This window comes from Colobus angolensis, unplaced genomic scaffold (genome assembly GCF_000951035.1).
Source record: "Colobus angolensis palliatus isolate OR3802 unplaced genomic scaffold, Cang.pa_1.0 Scaffold292, whole genome shotgun sequence".
NCBI classification, from domain to species: Eukaryota; Metazoa; Chordata; class Mammalia; order Primates; family Cercopithecidae; genus Colobus; species Colobus angolensis.
The window spans coordinates 2,395,037-2,410,527 of record NW_012116177.1 but is presented as its reverse complement, the minus strand read 5'-3'; the positions used below and the strand labels follow the sequence as shown (position 1 = coordinate 2,410,527).

At 45.0% G+C, this 15,491-nt stretch overlaps 1 protein-coding gene across 2 annotated transcripts in view; it reads left to right on the top strand.

Moving 5' to 3' along the window:
- Positions 1-361: 361 nt before the first annotated feature.
- GPD2 (glycerol-3-phosphate dehydrogenase 2 (mitochondrial)) overlaps positions 362-15,491 on the top strand; it is a 155,058-nt gene continuing 139,928 nt past the window's right edge. Inside the window, exon 1 of one of the 2 annotated variants that reach the window (XM_011949203.1) lies at positions 362-1,002. The gene's annotated coding sequence lies outside the window, so the exon portion shown is untranslated. Of the gene's footprint in view, positions 1,003-1,416; positions 1,717-15,491 lie in introns of those variants that run through there. The other variant, XM_011949202.1, reaches the window with a different exon arrangement.

Below are 15,491 nucleotides of genomic sequence, written 5' to 3'. Positions count from 1 at the left end.
GGGCTTGTAAAATCTGAGTAGCTCAGCCCCAGCCCCAGTCTATGAATCAGGTCACCGGAGTACAGTTTCTATCAAGTTCTCAGGTGATGCTGATGCTGCGGGCTCCAGTGACTACACTTTTAGACCCAGTTTCGAAATACAAGGACTTGCAGATCCCACGTCCAGACGGATTCACTGGATTTGGGGATGGAAATCTGGCATTTCACCCCTCCCCGCCCCCTCCCCTGTGTCCAAGGGTGAGAATCATTGCTCCTCTGTGGACTATGGATGGTTCCCTCAAGTTACTGAGTTTGGGACTTAATAAATAAATGCATTCCTCTGGGTCAACTATAGGAGTTCTGCGGTATTTAAGGACATTAAATGAGTTACTTAATACTTTATTTAAAAAATACCACTGCGTTTTTGGTTCACAGTAATGTTCTTCCTTCTTTTGGAAAGGCATTTCCGTCCATCTCCTGGATATTTTCCAATGCCACGATAGAAAAGTTATTAGTACAGCACCCAGAGGTCTTCGGAGCAAAGCTCTTAAAGAAGTGGGGTCCATTTGAGCCCCAACTCCGCCTTCCTTAGGTCCCCTTCGGCTTGTCTAGCCCTAGTAGTTCCAACAAGTGAGCTGGGCATGCTCAGTGGGCAGGGTAGTTTCTTTTTTTGGGGGGTTGGGGGGGTTGCAAGTGGGAAGCCCGCTGTTCAACTGCCGGGGCTCTCCGCCTCCCCCCACCTGTATGAGGCTGGGCCTAGGGAACCTGTGCTCAGCATTCCACCCCCTGGAGCTTGGGCTTGGTCTTCCCTGCGGGTCCCTGCGCTGACATTCAGGCGGGGAGCCAGGAAGGCTGGCGCGGCTTGAGCCCGCTGGGGGAGCCGGGCGAGAGTTCTGGGTTCTGACGGCGGGGTCGCAGGGTCGCCCGCCTCCTGGACGCGTCTGTAGGCCTAGGGAAGCCAGCTGGCCGGGAGGTGCAGAGTAGGAGAAGCCAGATCCGGGTGCGGACAACGAGAAGTCGTCAGGTAAGCCAGCCCCGCCAGCCTGCCGGCCGGCGAGTGTCTCCCCTCCCCCAGGCAGATAGCCAGGGCGGCCCGCATGGGCGAGGGCACAGGAAATCGGGCACCGCCACCGTCTTCCCCAGCCTGGCCTAGCTCAGGCTTTCCAGTCCGCCAGCCCGCTGGCAAGGCGGGGCGGAGGTCTGGGGTCCGGCACCACCGAGGCACAAAGCAGGAACTGCAGCCGCGGGCGAGGGCCCTTGCGTGTGGTGCTGCGCGACCCCACCCGGCGGCGGGAGCCGCGTCCCTGTCCAGTCACGTTCATTGGGCCGCGAAGACCTCCTCGCTCGCCGCCCGCTCTTCGCAGCGCTTTTCCCTCCCACACCCCAGCCAACCCCGGCCCCGGTTCCTGCCCCCACTTCCGCGTTTCCCCGCTGGGCCGGAGGAGCCTGGGCCCGAGGCATCCGGGCTGGAGGTGGCGGCCTCGCCGCCCGGGTCAGCCCTCCGGGAGGGAGCAGGCGCGGGAGCGGGAGGAGGAAGTCGGGAAGAGGGAAGGCGGGGGCGCGGCCCGCTCGGCGCTCGAGTTACACCCGCCCAGCCCGCCTCGAGTGACAGCCCCGCGCGCCTCGCTGCGAGCACCCGGGCCGAGGCTCTGATTCCGGGGGGAGGCCGACTCCACCCAGGCTGGAGAAACTGGGTGCCCCTGCCCGCTGGCCCCTCTCGCGTGAGGATCTATCTCAGGTGTGTGCTTCCTGGGAGACCCCTTCCCTCGCCCTTAGGATTCTAGGGGGGAGTGGTCCCTTTCTGACCCGGGCGAGTGTTCTGGGAATCCAGTGTTGCGGTAGGTGGTGGCGGGAAACGGGAAAGAGTTAGAATTTCTTCCCACCAGCAGAAGATGGACTCGCTTTTCTCTAGGGATTCGTTGTTTATATTTTGGAGGCGGCAGTTGTAAAACGGTACAATGGCAGGACTTTTGGGGCGAGGGCTGGTACCCCATTGAAAGTTTATGCAAACTTTTAGCTTGTAGACAGGGTTAGTATGATAAGGATTGTTGCTCCCTTCCGAAGCAAGAGTGAGAACGAGTCTGGAGGGGGACTGAGGCTTCTTTGAGAAACTCAGCGGCTGGCATGTGACGGTCCTAGGAGGAAATGGAAGGTGCACACTGATAACTTAAAACAGCCTCCACTCCCCACGTAGTAACTTCTACCAGCAAAAAATAGATTTGCAGAGACTGCCTTGGCAGGAAGGTGTAGCTGGGTGAATGAAGTGCTGCTCTTAGCAGATGGTCTCTAGTCTGGCTTCCACCTTGTGCAGTGGAATATTCACTCCCAGAAGAGTTCCAGAGTAATTTACAAACACAAATTCTCGCAAAGTGTTAGTGACATGGGCAACCCAAATCACACAACACATTATAAATATCATAGGAGGCAGCTATAGAAATAGCAGCTAGTCAACTTATACTTGTATAAATAGGTGAGGGGAGGAAGTTAGTAAGTGACAGGCAGTCTTTATTGCTAAAACAAAACTGTTAGTATTTTGCACGTGTTCCAAGTTTAAAGAGATGTGAAGTTTGTTTTTGGCGTGTGGAGGGTGTTGGCAGCTGTCACACTGGGCCCAGGCACTTCTTGGTAGCTACTGACCACTCTAGTCCCACTCCTACAGTTCTTGCTGGCCAGCACATGACAGCAGGATGCCATTGCCCAATGGAGACCCTGTGCAGCCTGGGGAACCTTGTGATGTGAATGTTGAAACCCCCCTCTGTTTCTCACAGGGGCGTTATGTCAAATTACAACACTTCCTTGACTTTCACAAATCAACTCTTCAAATACAGCAATATTTTAATGAATAAATGGATAATATAGGGTTTTAGGTTTGAGAACCAACACTGGATTCATTGCAACAGTCCATTCTCATAGCTCACAGAGTCATTTTATTTTATAAAGAAATTCTAAGCAGCATTAGAGCTCTGCTTCTTTCTCTCTTCCTTGTGATTCACCCAAAGATGCAATGGCTTGGTTCAGGAATTGACAAAAGGGCCACAGTGTTACCAATTGTTAGTGAATGTTACCATCCCCTTTAGTTTGTTGTAACTAATCTTATTGTAGATATTTTAAAAGATTTGACGATGATTGTGCGTAACTCATGTTGGTAAACTATAACTCTGAACTTACTCTGTTTGGTTGTTTTCTTTCCTTTCTAGCATGTAAGTTCTATGAGAGTAGTAGGGCTTGTTCTGTCTTGCATACTTTCAAAACTCTAATGCCTGGAGTGGTGACTAGCTTGTAATACACCCTCAATAAATGTTTTCTCAATGAGTGACCTCTAATGCCTAGAGGGGTGACTAGCTTGTAATACGCCCTCAATAAATGTTTTCTCAATGAGCAACCGAACTGTGGAACAAACTCTAGCTGAGGGTAGTTGCGGAGCAGGGAGCCAAAGACTTTGGCCTTAGGTCATCCTTTAAAACTCAGCCTCAATTGTCTCATTGGCAAAATATGGACACTAAATGCAATGACATGTGTGCAATTGCTAGCAATGTACCTGGCAAGTAGTAGACTTCAAAAGACTAGCTTCCATCCTGTATTTTTCCTTCTTATACTCAAATAGGAAAATATGGGCAAAGAATATAGTTAGCTTGAAAATTTGGGCAAAGAATTCTTGCATGTTGTGCATGAATTATCCGTATATTTTTTTTGGTTAGTTTAGTGTGTTGGGCTGGGGAGAGGAGAGGTGAGTTAGTGGTAGCTATGGTTATTAGAGAAGGGAAGCAATTTTCAGATCAGTATCTAATTTCTCAGTTTTTTTTTTTTTTTAATGTGATGATGTTTCTGTTTAGGTTTTCCAAAACTTGATTCTTTCTGTTTGTCAACACCTGGACTCATGGGGCGATCCTAAGTGCAGAAACAACACTTCAGAAAGAGGACTAGAAATCAAATATATGAACACTCGTCTTCTTAAATGAAATTTTCTGTATTCTTGTGCAGCATTATATTGTAGTAAGTGCTAGATTAAAAAAAATTATCCTCTTTTGAAAAGCTTACAGTTGTTTAACAAGGTAAAACATAGATGGAACACAATTGGAGACCAACATAAGACCTTGTACAATCATTTTTCCAGTGGTAGGATATTGGCCAGAACTGTTGTGATTATGAAGGAAAAGGTTAATATTGGCTCAAGTAGTTGGAGACAGCTTCCTGCCGAAGAGAATGTCACTTCAGTAACAGAGGGACTTATTTCCTGAAGACGATAAAAAGATCATCTTTGTTTCAGGAATGTTTGCTATTGTGTACTTCATTGTATGAAAAAGCCAACATAATCGTGTACTTTCAAAAATGATCTTTCTGTTGAAAATTATATGGGAAATCTTCAGTAAAATTTTGCATATGCAAGAAATGAATACTGGTCACTATGTCTGTGAAGTTTGAAGCTCAGGGTTGGCGTTAAAATGGTAACTCTTCATTCTTGTCACCTTTAACACACTTGCTTAAAAATGTGTCAGATAGGTCACGTGCAGTGGATCACGCCTGTAATCCCAGCACTTTTGCTTTGGGAGGCCAAGGCAGGTGGATCGCTTGAGCCCAAGAGTTTTGAGACCAGCTTGGACAACATGGAAACCCCCTATTTACAAAAAATACAAAAATTAGTCAGGCATGGTGGCCAGTGCCTGTAGTCTCAGCTACTCAGGAGGTCAAAATTTGAGAATTGCTTGAGACTGTCTCAAAAAAAAAAAAAAAAAAAAGCCAGACAGGCACGATGGCTCATACCTATAATCCCAGCACTTTGGGATGGGAGGCCTGGGCAGGTGGATCACCTGAGGTCAGGAGTTTGAGATCAGCCTGGCCAACATGGCAAAACCCCGTCTCTACTAAAAATATAAAATTAGCCGGGCATGATGGTGGGCACCTGTAATCCCAGCTACTTGGAAGGCTGAGGCAGGAGAATTGCTTGAACCTAGGAGGCAGAGGTTGCAGTGAGTCAAGATTGTGTCATTGCACTCCAGCCTGGGTGACAGAAGGAGACTCTGTCTCAAATAAGTAAATAAATAAATAAAATAAAAGTGTCAGATGGCCTGCCAATTACTCTATTCAGTTTTGACAATGGGGTATATTTTATATACTTTTTACCTGGAGTATAAGGAGAAAATTATTAATCATCAGGGTTGAAACCCCACTCAACCTGCCGAATTCAAAAATTGTTACTTGGGAGACAGAGAAGAGCTGAATGGAAGTAAACTAAGAAGATATTATTAAGTAAGTTTTAGTTGCTCATCAAAATACTTAAATGATTCCATCATGTCTTAAGACTTTTGAGATAAGAAAACTTAGAAGTGGTATGTTAGGGCAAGAAGAAACTAATAACGTGTGCTTTACTTTTCTTTGTTTTAGAATTGTTGACATGATGTGTGAAAGAAATGTAAGAGGAAGATATAATCAAACTCAACTCCAAGTGAGAAAGACAATGGCCAATGTGGCTGCAAGCCAGGAAATCTCTAACAATTTTAGAATAGACTTCTTCCTGTAATATATAACCGGGGATTGATCTCAGGAACATTTAAGAAAAAGAAAGGAAGAGATGTTGATGCTTTGAATACCTGAGAATGTTTAGATAATGATTGTGGTCAGAATGCATCCAGAATTCTAATTTGTGTCCTGACGTGAATGTGACCAAGTTTGTTTGTTTGTTTCCTTTGGCTTGTGTTCCAGGATTTTGATCTTTTGTTAGAGGCTCTTACTAGTTCTTTGGGTTGTGTGTTTCTTCCTATATCATATCTGTGCTCTTATTTCCTATATTTCAGTTGAGAATTTTATGTTCTTTCAAAACCAGATTTCTGATTTATGCAGCAAAAACAGGATTTATGATTTATTTAGGTCAGGCTTTGGTTCAATTAGTTCACAAAATTAGTGGGAAAAATTGGTTAATAGATGTCTCTCCTTCTCAAGTACAAATATATTGTGACATATTGTGATATAGTAAGAAAGATACTTGTCCCCTGTTCTGACTAACGAACTTTTAAGACCCTTGGAATCTCTGGAATGATAAGTGTCTTTTTCTACACTGCTGAGATGACAGGTGACTCTTGGTAGAACCATAGATAGCTTCAGGATGGGGATGGGGATGGGAGCTGGTACCAGAGGAACCAACTATGTAATTAGAGGGTTAGAATTTCAGCTTCACTCCAGACCTCTGGGGAAGGGAGAGTGGCTGGAAATCAGTCAGTCACCAGTGGATAATGATTTAATCAATCATGCCCATATCACGGAGCCTTCATAAAAACCTTAAATTTTGGAAAGCTTCTGAGTCGGTGAATACATGGAGGTGCTGGAAGGAAGGCATGCCCAGAGAGGGCACCCCTTCTTTCATTTCTTGCCCTGTGTACCTCTTCATCTGGCTGTTGATTTGTGTCTTTTATAATACCTTTTGTAATAAACTGGTATACATAAGCAGGCCCGTTGTGGTGGCTCAAGACAGGAGGATAACTTGAGCCCAGGTGTTTGACATCAGCCTGGGCCATGTGGAGAGACCCTGTCTCTACAAAAAATTAAAAAACAACAACAACAGCAACAACAAACTAACTAGGTGTGGTGGTCCATGCTTGTAGTCCTCACTACTCTGGAGGCTGAGGCAAGAGGATCTCTTGGGGCCAGGAGGTCAAGGCTGCAGTGAGCTGCGTTAGTGCCACTACACTCCAGCCTGAGTGACAGAGCGAGACCTCGTATAAAGAAAAAAAAAAAAGGAAAAAAAAAAAGTAAGTAAAGTTCTGTTAGCCATTACAGCAAATTATCAAATCTGAGGATGGAGTTGTAGGAACCCCTGATTTGTAGCTAAGTTTAACAGAAGTGTGGATATCCTGGGGCCCCCTATTTTTGACTGGCATCTGAAGTGGAGGGCAGTCTCATGGGACTGAGCCCTTACCCTGTGGTGTCTGCACAAACTCTGGGCAGTTAGTGTCAGACTGAATTAAATTGTAGAACATTCAGTTGGTGTCCCTAGATAGTTTCTTGGCGTGGAAAACCCATACATTTGGTGTCAGAAGTATTGTTACTAGAGGAATAATTTTTCTTTATATATGTATTGACAAAACTTAAAGACATTATTTAGGGACATCTTTTAATTATTCAAATGGAGTAATTATTCATGTACTGTATTTCTGACATTGAGATACTGTCAAAGTCTGGGTACTTTAGAACAATGACTGTTTGATTTAGATTTTTCAAGCCTTATATTTTTTGAATACTGAAATGTCCTCTGTGGAATCTCATGCTGGATTGTCCACATATATCCATCTATAAAAGGTTTTAATATAGGGGGAAAAACAAACCCCACAAACTATGACAGACAGACTGTTTTCTGAAATCGAGATTTCTGGAAGCTGCTACTGTCAAATGAGATAACCTCTGAGTATTACTTGGTAACAACGGGGTGACATGCTTAGAATGCTTTGCTACTTGTATCTGCTGATGACCACGAAGGCCAAGCAGAAACTTTAGATAGCTATACACATATATGGAACAAAAGTTTATGTTCCAGGTAAACTTATTAGGAAAACTTTGGTCAAGATTCCAAGAAAACATAAAATAAGCTTCTAAGTGTACTTCAAAAGTGACGAAAATAATACAGTTCAGAGTACTAGGTTCCCAAAGTTGCTTTCTTTCAATTTTAACTGAATAAAAGAAAGGATATTGGCTAAGTGGTGGCTCATGCCTGTAATCCCAGCACTTCGGGAGGCCAAGGTAGAAGGATCACTTGAGCCCAGGAGTTTGATACCAGCCTGGGTGACATGTGAGACCCTGTCTCTACAAAACATAAAAAATAAGCTGCGTCTGGTGGTGCGTGCCTCCTACTTAGGAGGCTGAGGTGGGAGGATCCCTTGAGCCCAGGAGGCTGAGGCTGCAGTGAGCCATGATTGTACCACTGCACTCCAACTTAGGCAACAGAGCAAGACCCTGTCTCAAAAAGATAAATGAATAGATAAATAACAAAAAACAATAAAAAGAAAGGATGTTTTGTTTCATTGTGGTAATGCCCAAACTGCTTTGATCATGTCACTCTCTGTGCTCCACCGTTCCATGGGTTACTCTGCCCTATTTGATCAAGTTCTAAATATTTGTCCTGGAATTAATTCAAGGACTCCTCCATTCTCATCCTAATATTAAGGTGCTGTCCTTATCTTCTCTATGATCCAGTCACATTGGACTAGCTGGAATTCCCTAAATATATATTCCTATGCTGTCCCTATTCTGATGTTCTTCCTTCTATTTCACTTTTTGAAATCCTAACAAACCTTGAGTGCCCTGACCCCTGGCTACTAATTTTTATGACATTTTCCCTCACAGCACCAGTCAGAAATGTCTTGTACATTTTCTAAACCCTTCAGCTACTCTTTTTATGCTACTCATAATTCCCTTATAGATGCTTGTCTCCTGTAATTCTTTGCAGACATGCATAATTTCCTTTCCTATGGAAGATCATGCTGGATCTTACACAATTTTATAGACCTCACATGCCTAATCCAAGTGCCTTTCATGTGGGTGACACCTAGTAAGCAGTTGTTCATGAATGGTTGCCCCATAATTCAGTCAGACCCTAATTCAAGCAGTAAGTGATAAGAGTATATTGGGTGTAATTGGACACCAGATACCACACAGGCAGGTGTATTTCAGGTAATCTATTCAACTGGATACTTTACACTGTATGTTTTTTAGGCATCTCCCTCCCTACATATTTGGCAGTTTTAATCTTTTTATTTTTATCTCAAAAAATTTTTCCCCCTCTTAAAGTGCTGAGAGGTTTAATATCTTAAGGATATTTAGGAGAGGGAAGGGGCGAAGTGACATTATAAAAGGAATCCTTGAAGAAAATCAGTGGAGGAATCTACAAATAAGGAGGCCACTTAATGTCCACTGAGGACTCAGCACCCCTGTCAGGACACCAGAGCTTCCTTCTTTTCACCAATTTCTGCCTTCCCCCACTTACCCACCTAATCCAATCTCTTAACAATCTGGAAAATGAATTCCTAACAAGATGACTTATAAAAATTATTTTGTCACCCTTATCAAAGGTGTTGGATTCTATGGGGACAACGCCTTGGGGACCATGTATGTAGGCTAAGTCAAAGGTGGGCAGTGCCTACTTCTGAGCATCCCTGCAGCCACATTATAGCCACTCCAGTGTGGCTTTGGTTAGTGTCTGGACCTTTCACTTTTCTCCTCTGTCAAATAAGGTGGCTGGATTGGATGAATTTGAAGTCCATGGAGAGCATGAAATGTTTATTTCTCTTGTCCTGCCTAAAAGGAAGCCAGTCCTGGCCACTGGGTTCTGTTTGCCTCTGGACCCTGGCCTAGATTTTCCTTTTATTGCCTGGAGTTTGGGGTTTCTTTGCTCTCAGGCTCTTCAGGTATAGCATTCACTTCTAGAGGCTGCCACATTCTTTTATCTCTCTTCAGGATTATGCTCATAGGACCTATGAGAATGAGTATATTTTCACTTTTTTCTTCCATTATGTTTGCTAGTATTAACCCCTTTTCCCCATCCCTACCCACCATTAAGTAGCTGGGATACTTATCTAAAAAATACAGATACTGCTGGGGGCAGTGGCTCATGCCTATAATCCCAGCACTTTGGGAGGCCAAGGCAGGTGGATTGCTTGAGCCCAGGAGTTTGATACCAGCCTGGCCAACATGGCAAAACCCTGTCTCTACTAAAAATACCAAAATTAGCTAGGTGTGGTAGCAGGTGCCTGTATTCCTAGCTACTCAGGAGACTGAGGCACAAAAATCGCTTGAACCTGGGAGGTGGAGTTTGCAGTGAGCCGAGACCGTGCCATTGCACTCCAGCCTGGGCAACAGAACAAGACTGTCTCAAAAACAAATACACACACACACACACACACACACACACACACACACACACACACACACACACACACTAACATAATTTTATTTATTATATTTAAAGACAGAATCTTGCTCTGCTGTCCAGGCAGGAGTGCAGTGGCACATTTATAGCTCACTGCAGCTTTGAACTGCCTCATGCGATTCTTCAGTCTTAACCTCCTGAGTAACTAGAATGACAGATGTGTGCCACCATGCCTGGCTAATTAAAAAATATTTATTAGAGACAGTGTCTCACTATGTTGCCCAGGCTGGTCTTGAACTCCTGATCTCAAGCAATCCTCCTGCCTTTGCCTGGGAAGTGCTGGGATTACAGGCATGAGCCCTTGTGCCTGGCCAGATTCACAGAATTTTAAAATAGGAACGAGTTTAGCAATTTAACCTAACCTGGTCTTTTTCTTATTAATAATAAATAGCAATGACAAGTATTTATTAAGCAGTTGCCATTTTCTAGGCACTGTGCTGAGTACTTTGTTTACATTTTTAAATGTATCAACAGTGAACCCTGTCATATCAGGGAGCAAATAGGCACAGAGAAGTTAAGGGACTTACAAAGCCCCTTGTAAGTAGTAAGCCCCATGTAGTTATTTTCTGGTATGGCAGAAACTGCCTTAAGAACTGTTTTAAAAACAATAGAATGGAGAGATAATAATATTCCTATTTCTGTAATGTATTTCCTGGCTTTTGCTACATTGTATTCCACTGCCCAACTCACTGAACTTTGCCATGTGACACTTAACACTTCCCAATTCTTTACCTTGTAGTTCACTAGTTTTCACCAGTGATGCTGAACTTGTTTAAATAGTTGCATATATAGCACAGCATGCCTATTATGACATTACTTATGATTTGACTTGTAGGAATCCACGACATTGTTAAAATTTTCTTAGTCTTAATGGATGTAGAAGCAACGTGCAACTTGCTATCAGTCTTCTTTTCCACTCCTATACTTGGGTTTCTGATGGTTATTGTGAAAATGAAAATGATTGTGTGTATTGGAGATGTATAAAAATGTATGTTTTCCAGCCTTAGTCATGAGAGAGTTCTTTTTTACCTTTTTCTGCACAATACATTTCTCTATTTCTTGCTGTAGTTGTTTTCAAACTTTCAGCATTTTCTTTGAGTCTTCTATGTCACCCATGCATTTCTTTATTAAAAGATGATGGTTAGTGGTTAGGGTAGGCTCAACCGTCATAACTGAAAGACCTGAAAATAGATACAAGCTCAAGCACAAGTTTAATTTTTGCTTATATCATGGTCTTTGCTGGTGGATCACTTTCCTCTCAATGATTCAGGCACTGTGGATTCTTCCATTTTATGACTCAACAGTTCCTTAGGGCTTTCTTTTCAACTACAGCCAGCCAGTGGATGGTGAAAGGGAAAGGCAAGAAGCATATCTACTTTCTAAACACATAATCTTATTTTTTTGAGATGAGTCTCACTCTGTCGCCCAGGCTGGAGTGCAGTGGCGCGATCTCGGCTCACTGCAACCTCTGCCCACTGCAACCTCTGCCTTGTGGGCTCAAGCGATTCTCCTGCCTCAGCCTCCCGAGTAGCTGGGATTACAGGCTTGCGCTACCATGCCCAGCTAATTTTTGTATTTTTAGTAGAGATGGGGTTTTGCCATGTTGAGCAGGCTGGTCTCGAACTCCTGGACCTCAGGCAATCCGCCCACCTTAGCCACTCCAAGTACTGGGATTACAGGTGTGAGCCACTGCGCCTGGCCTTAAACACATAATCTTGAATGAATGCATTAGTTCTGCTCATATACCATTGGCTGGAAGTCTGTTGTGTAGTGATACTTACCTGAAAGGGATACTGGCACATGTAGTCTAGCTGCAAGTCTAGGAAGAAGAGAATATGCATTTTTGATAATGACTTAGCTGTCCCCTTCACAGTGTCCTTGCCGTTTTTTTTTTGTTTTGTTTTGTTTTTTAAGATGGAATTGGGCTCTGGCACCCAGGCTGGAGTGCAGTGGTACGATCTTGGTTCACTACAACCTCTGCCTCCTGGGTTTAAACCTCAGCCTCCAGAGTAGCTGGGATTACAGGTACGTGCCACCACGCCTGGCTAATTTTTGTATTTTTAGTAGAGACGAGGTTTCGCCATGTTGGCCAGGCTGGTCTCGAACTCATGATTTGCCTCCCTTGGCCTCCCAAAGTGCTGGGATTACAGGCATGAGTCACTGCCCCCGGCCCTTGCCTTCTATTATTCTGAGAGAATTGAAATAACATGTCAAATCTTAATGTTTTTCTCCATTCCACATCATTTCTATATCTGAATCCATCAATCCCTCATTAATTCTTGACTTAGAGGCGGTTATCTAAAGTTGATGCTTTCCCCCATAGTCTGGATCCCCCATTCCCTTCAGATGTCTTATTCTATGAAATTTTTCTATGCTTACCTGTATTGTATTTATTTGTTTGTATTGGATATGCTGAGATGCATTTCAGATATTTACAAGAATGCTCAAGATTCTCCCATTACAAAAACAAACAAGCAAGACCAATAACCAACATTGCCCCTGTGCCCCATTCTGCCTTCTTGCTACATGCTCTCTTTCTCCTTTCCTTCAAGCTGTTTTTCCTTAAAGTACCTTTTGTGCCTTATTTTTCTACTTCCTCACCTTCCATTCACTCCACAACTTTTGGAATCTGTCTTCTATCTCAGATGAATCTCTCTGTGTCTTTTTCTTTCCTGAGACAGGGTCTCACCCTGTTACTCATGCTGAAGTGCAGTAGCACCATCATAGTTCATGGCAGCCTCGAACTCCTGGGCTCAAACGATCCTCCTACATCAGCCTCCTGAGTGGCTGGGACCCCAGGTTCAGGCCATCATACCTTAATAATTTTTAAAATTTTTTATAGAGATGGAGCCTTGCCATGTGGCCCAGGCTGGTCTTGAACTCCTGGGCTTAAGTGATACTCCCTCCTTGACCTTTAGTGCTGGGATTACAGGTGTGAGCCTGGCCCAAATCTGCTCTTGTTATGATTATGAGTGTCCTCTTGACTGACAAATCAATGAGATTTTATTACTTAAAATTGACATGATTCTGCTCATTCTCTTTTCTGTGAAACTGAGTTTTCACTAGGCTATTGTGACATCTTCTCTTGGATTACTCCTTATGGATCTCTTTGCAGGTTCTTTGCCTTGAGCGTTGATATTGGAATTCCCAGGGTCTGTCTTTAGTTCACTCTCTTTTCTCTGTTGATGCTTTTTCCACCAAGTTTGTCAATATCCCTGATTTCATTCAATCTCAAATCAACATTCTTAGGCAGAGTTATTCGCTAAACTCAGGCATTTCCACTTGTATGTCCCATAGTTGGGTCAGGACCCATAATTTCTTCCTTCTTTCATATGCTATTCCTTTCCTTATTGACAGATGCCATCATCTTTTCTCTCACTGCCTACATCATCCATCCATTTGTTCGTTAGGTCTATCAGTCACCTAATATAAGTCAGTAATTTTTCCTTTTTTTTTTTTGAGTCTTGCTCTGTTGCCCAGGCTGGAGTGCAGTGGCACCATCTTGGCTCACTGCAACCTCTGCCTCCCAGGGACAAGCAATTCTCTGCCTCAACCTCCCGAGTACCTGGGATTACAAGCACCCGCCACCATGCCCGGCTAATTGTTTTGTATTTTTAGTAGAGACGGGGTTTCACCATCTTGGCCAGGCTGGTCTTGAGCTCCTGACCTCGTGATCCACCTGCCTTGGCCTCCCACCGTGCTGGGATTACAGGTGTGAGCCACTGTGCCTGGCCTATGTCAGGAATTTTTCTACAAATAAGATTATAGTGGTATACAAAACAGTTTCTGCTCTTGTAGAATTACATTTTAGTGGGGGAAAAAGAAATAATGCTTATATAAAGGAGAGATATGAGAAGGTAAGAGTTATATGAATACTTTGGATTTGAATCATTTGGAAAGGCCTTTGAGGACTTAACATTTAAGCTGAGTCGTGAATGACCGGAAGGAGCTTGCCATGCAAAGTTGAGCAGAGCATTCCAGGTAGAGGCAGCTGGCCCCAAAACACTAATAGTAATCCTGATTTGCCAGACATCAGAAGGCAAATAAATCTGGAACTTAGTGAGTAAGAGTGAGAAGTGTTTGTATTGGTGTCCTGTGGCTGCTGTAACAAATTGAGAGGTGACAACGTGCTGGCGGCTCTCTCTCGCTCTCAGTGCCTCCTCGGCCTGGGCCCCACTCTGGCCACGCTTGAGGAGCCTTTCAGCCTGCTGCTGCACTGTGGGAGCCCCTCTCTGAGCTGGCCGAGGCCGGAGCCGGCTCCCTGTGCTTGGGGGAGGTGTGGAGGGAGAGGCGCAGGCGGAGGCTTGGGCGGGAACTCAGGCTGTGCAAGGCGCTCGCGGGCCAGCGCGACTTCCGGGTAGGTGTGGGCTCCATGGGCCCTGCACTGGGAGCGGCTGGCAGGCGCCGCCAGCCCCTGGCAGTGAGGGGCTTAGCACCCGGGCCAGTAGCTTCAGAGAGTGCCCCAGGTACCCCAGAAGTGATGGCCTGCGGGCACTGTGCTCGAATTCTCGAATTCTCGCAGGACCTCAGCTGCCTCCCTGCAGGGCAGGGCTCCCACCTGCAGCCCGCCATGTCCGCGCTTCCCCGCCCCCGCCCCCGTCCCTGTCCCTGCCATAGGCTCCTGGGCCGCGGACCCTCCCCACGCGAGCGCCGCCCCCTGGGCTGGGGCGCTAGGTCCCATCCACGTCGGTCGCATCGACTGCCCAAGGGCTGAGGACTGCCTGCGTAAGGTGGGACTGGCGGGCAGCCCCGCCTGCGTCCCTGGTACAGGATCCACTAGGTGAAGCCAGCTGGGCTCCTGGTTCTAGTGGGGACTTGGAGAACCTTTATGTCTAGCTAAGGGATTGTAAATACACCAATCAGCACCCTGTCTAGCTCAAGATTTGTAAATACACCAATCAGTACTGTGTATCTAGCTAACCTAGTGAGGACTTGGAGAACTTTTCTGTCTAGTACTCTGTGTCTAGCTCAAGGATTATAAACACACCAATCAGCACTTTGTGTCTAGCTCAGGGTTTGTAATTACACCAATCAGTACTCTGTATCTAGCTCAAGGTTTGTAAATACACCAATCAGTAGTCTCTATCTAGCTAACCTAGTGGGGACTTGGAGAACTTTTCTGTCTAGCACTGTGTGTCTAGCTCAAGGATTGTAAATGCACCAATCAGCACTCTATGTCTAGCTCAGGAATTGTAAGTGCACCAAGCAGGACTCTGTCAAAATGGACCAATCAGCTCTCTGTAAAATGGACCAATCAACAGGATGTGGGTGGGGCCAGATAAGGGAATAAAAGGAGGCTGTGGGAGCCAGCCAGTGGCAATGAAAGGGAGGTTTGTTTTATTCTTTACAATAAATTTTGTTGCTGATTACTGTTTGGGTTTATGCTGTAACACTCACTGTGAAGGTCAGCAGCTTCACTGCTGAAATCAGCGAGACCACGAACCCACCAGAAGGAAGAAACTGCAGGCACATCTGAAGGAATAAACTCCAGACTACTATCTTCAAGAACTGTAACACTCTGAGGCCGGGCACGGTGGCTCAAGCCTGTAATCCCAGCACTTTGGGAGGCTGAGACGGGCGGATCACGAGGTCAGGAGATC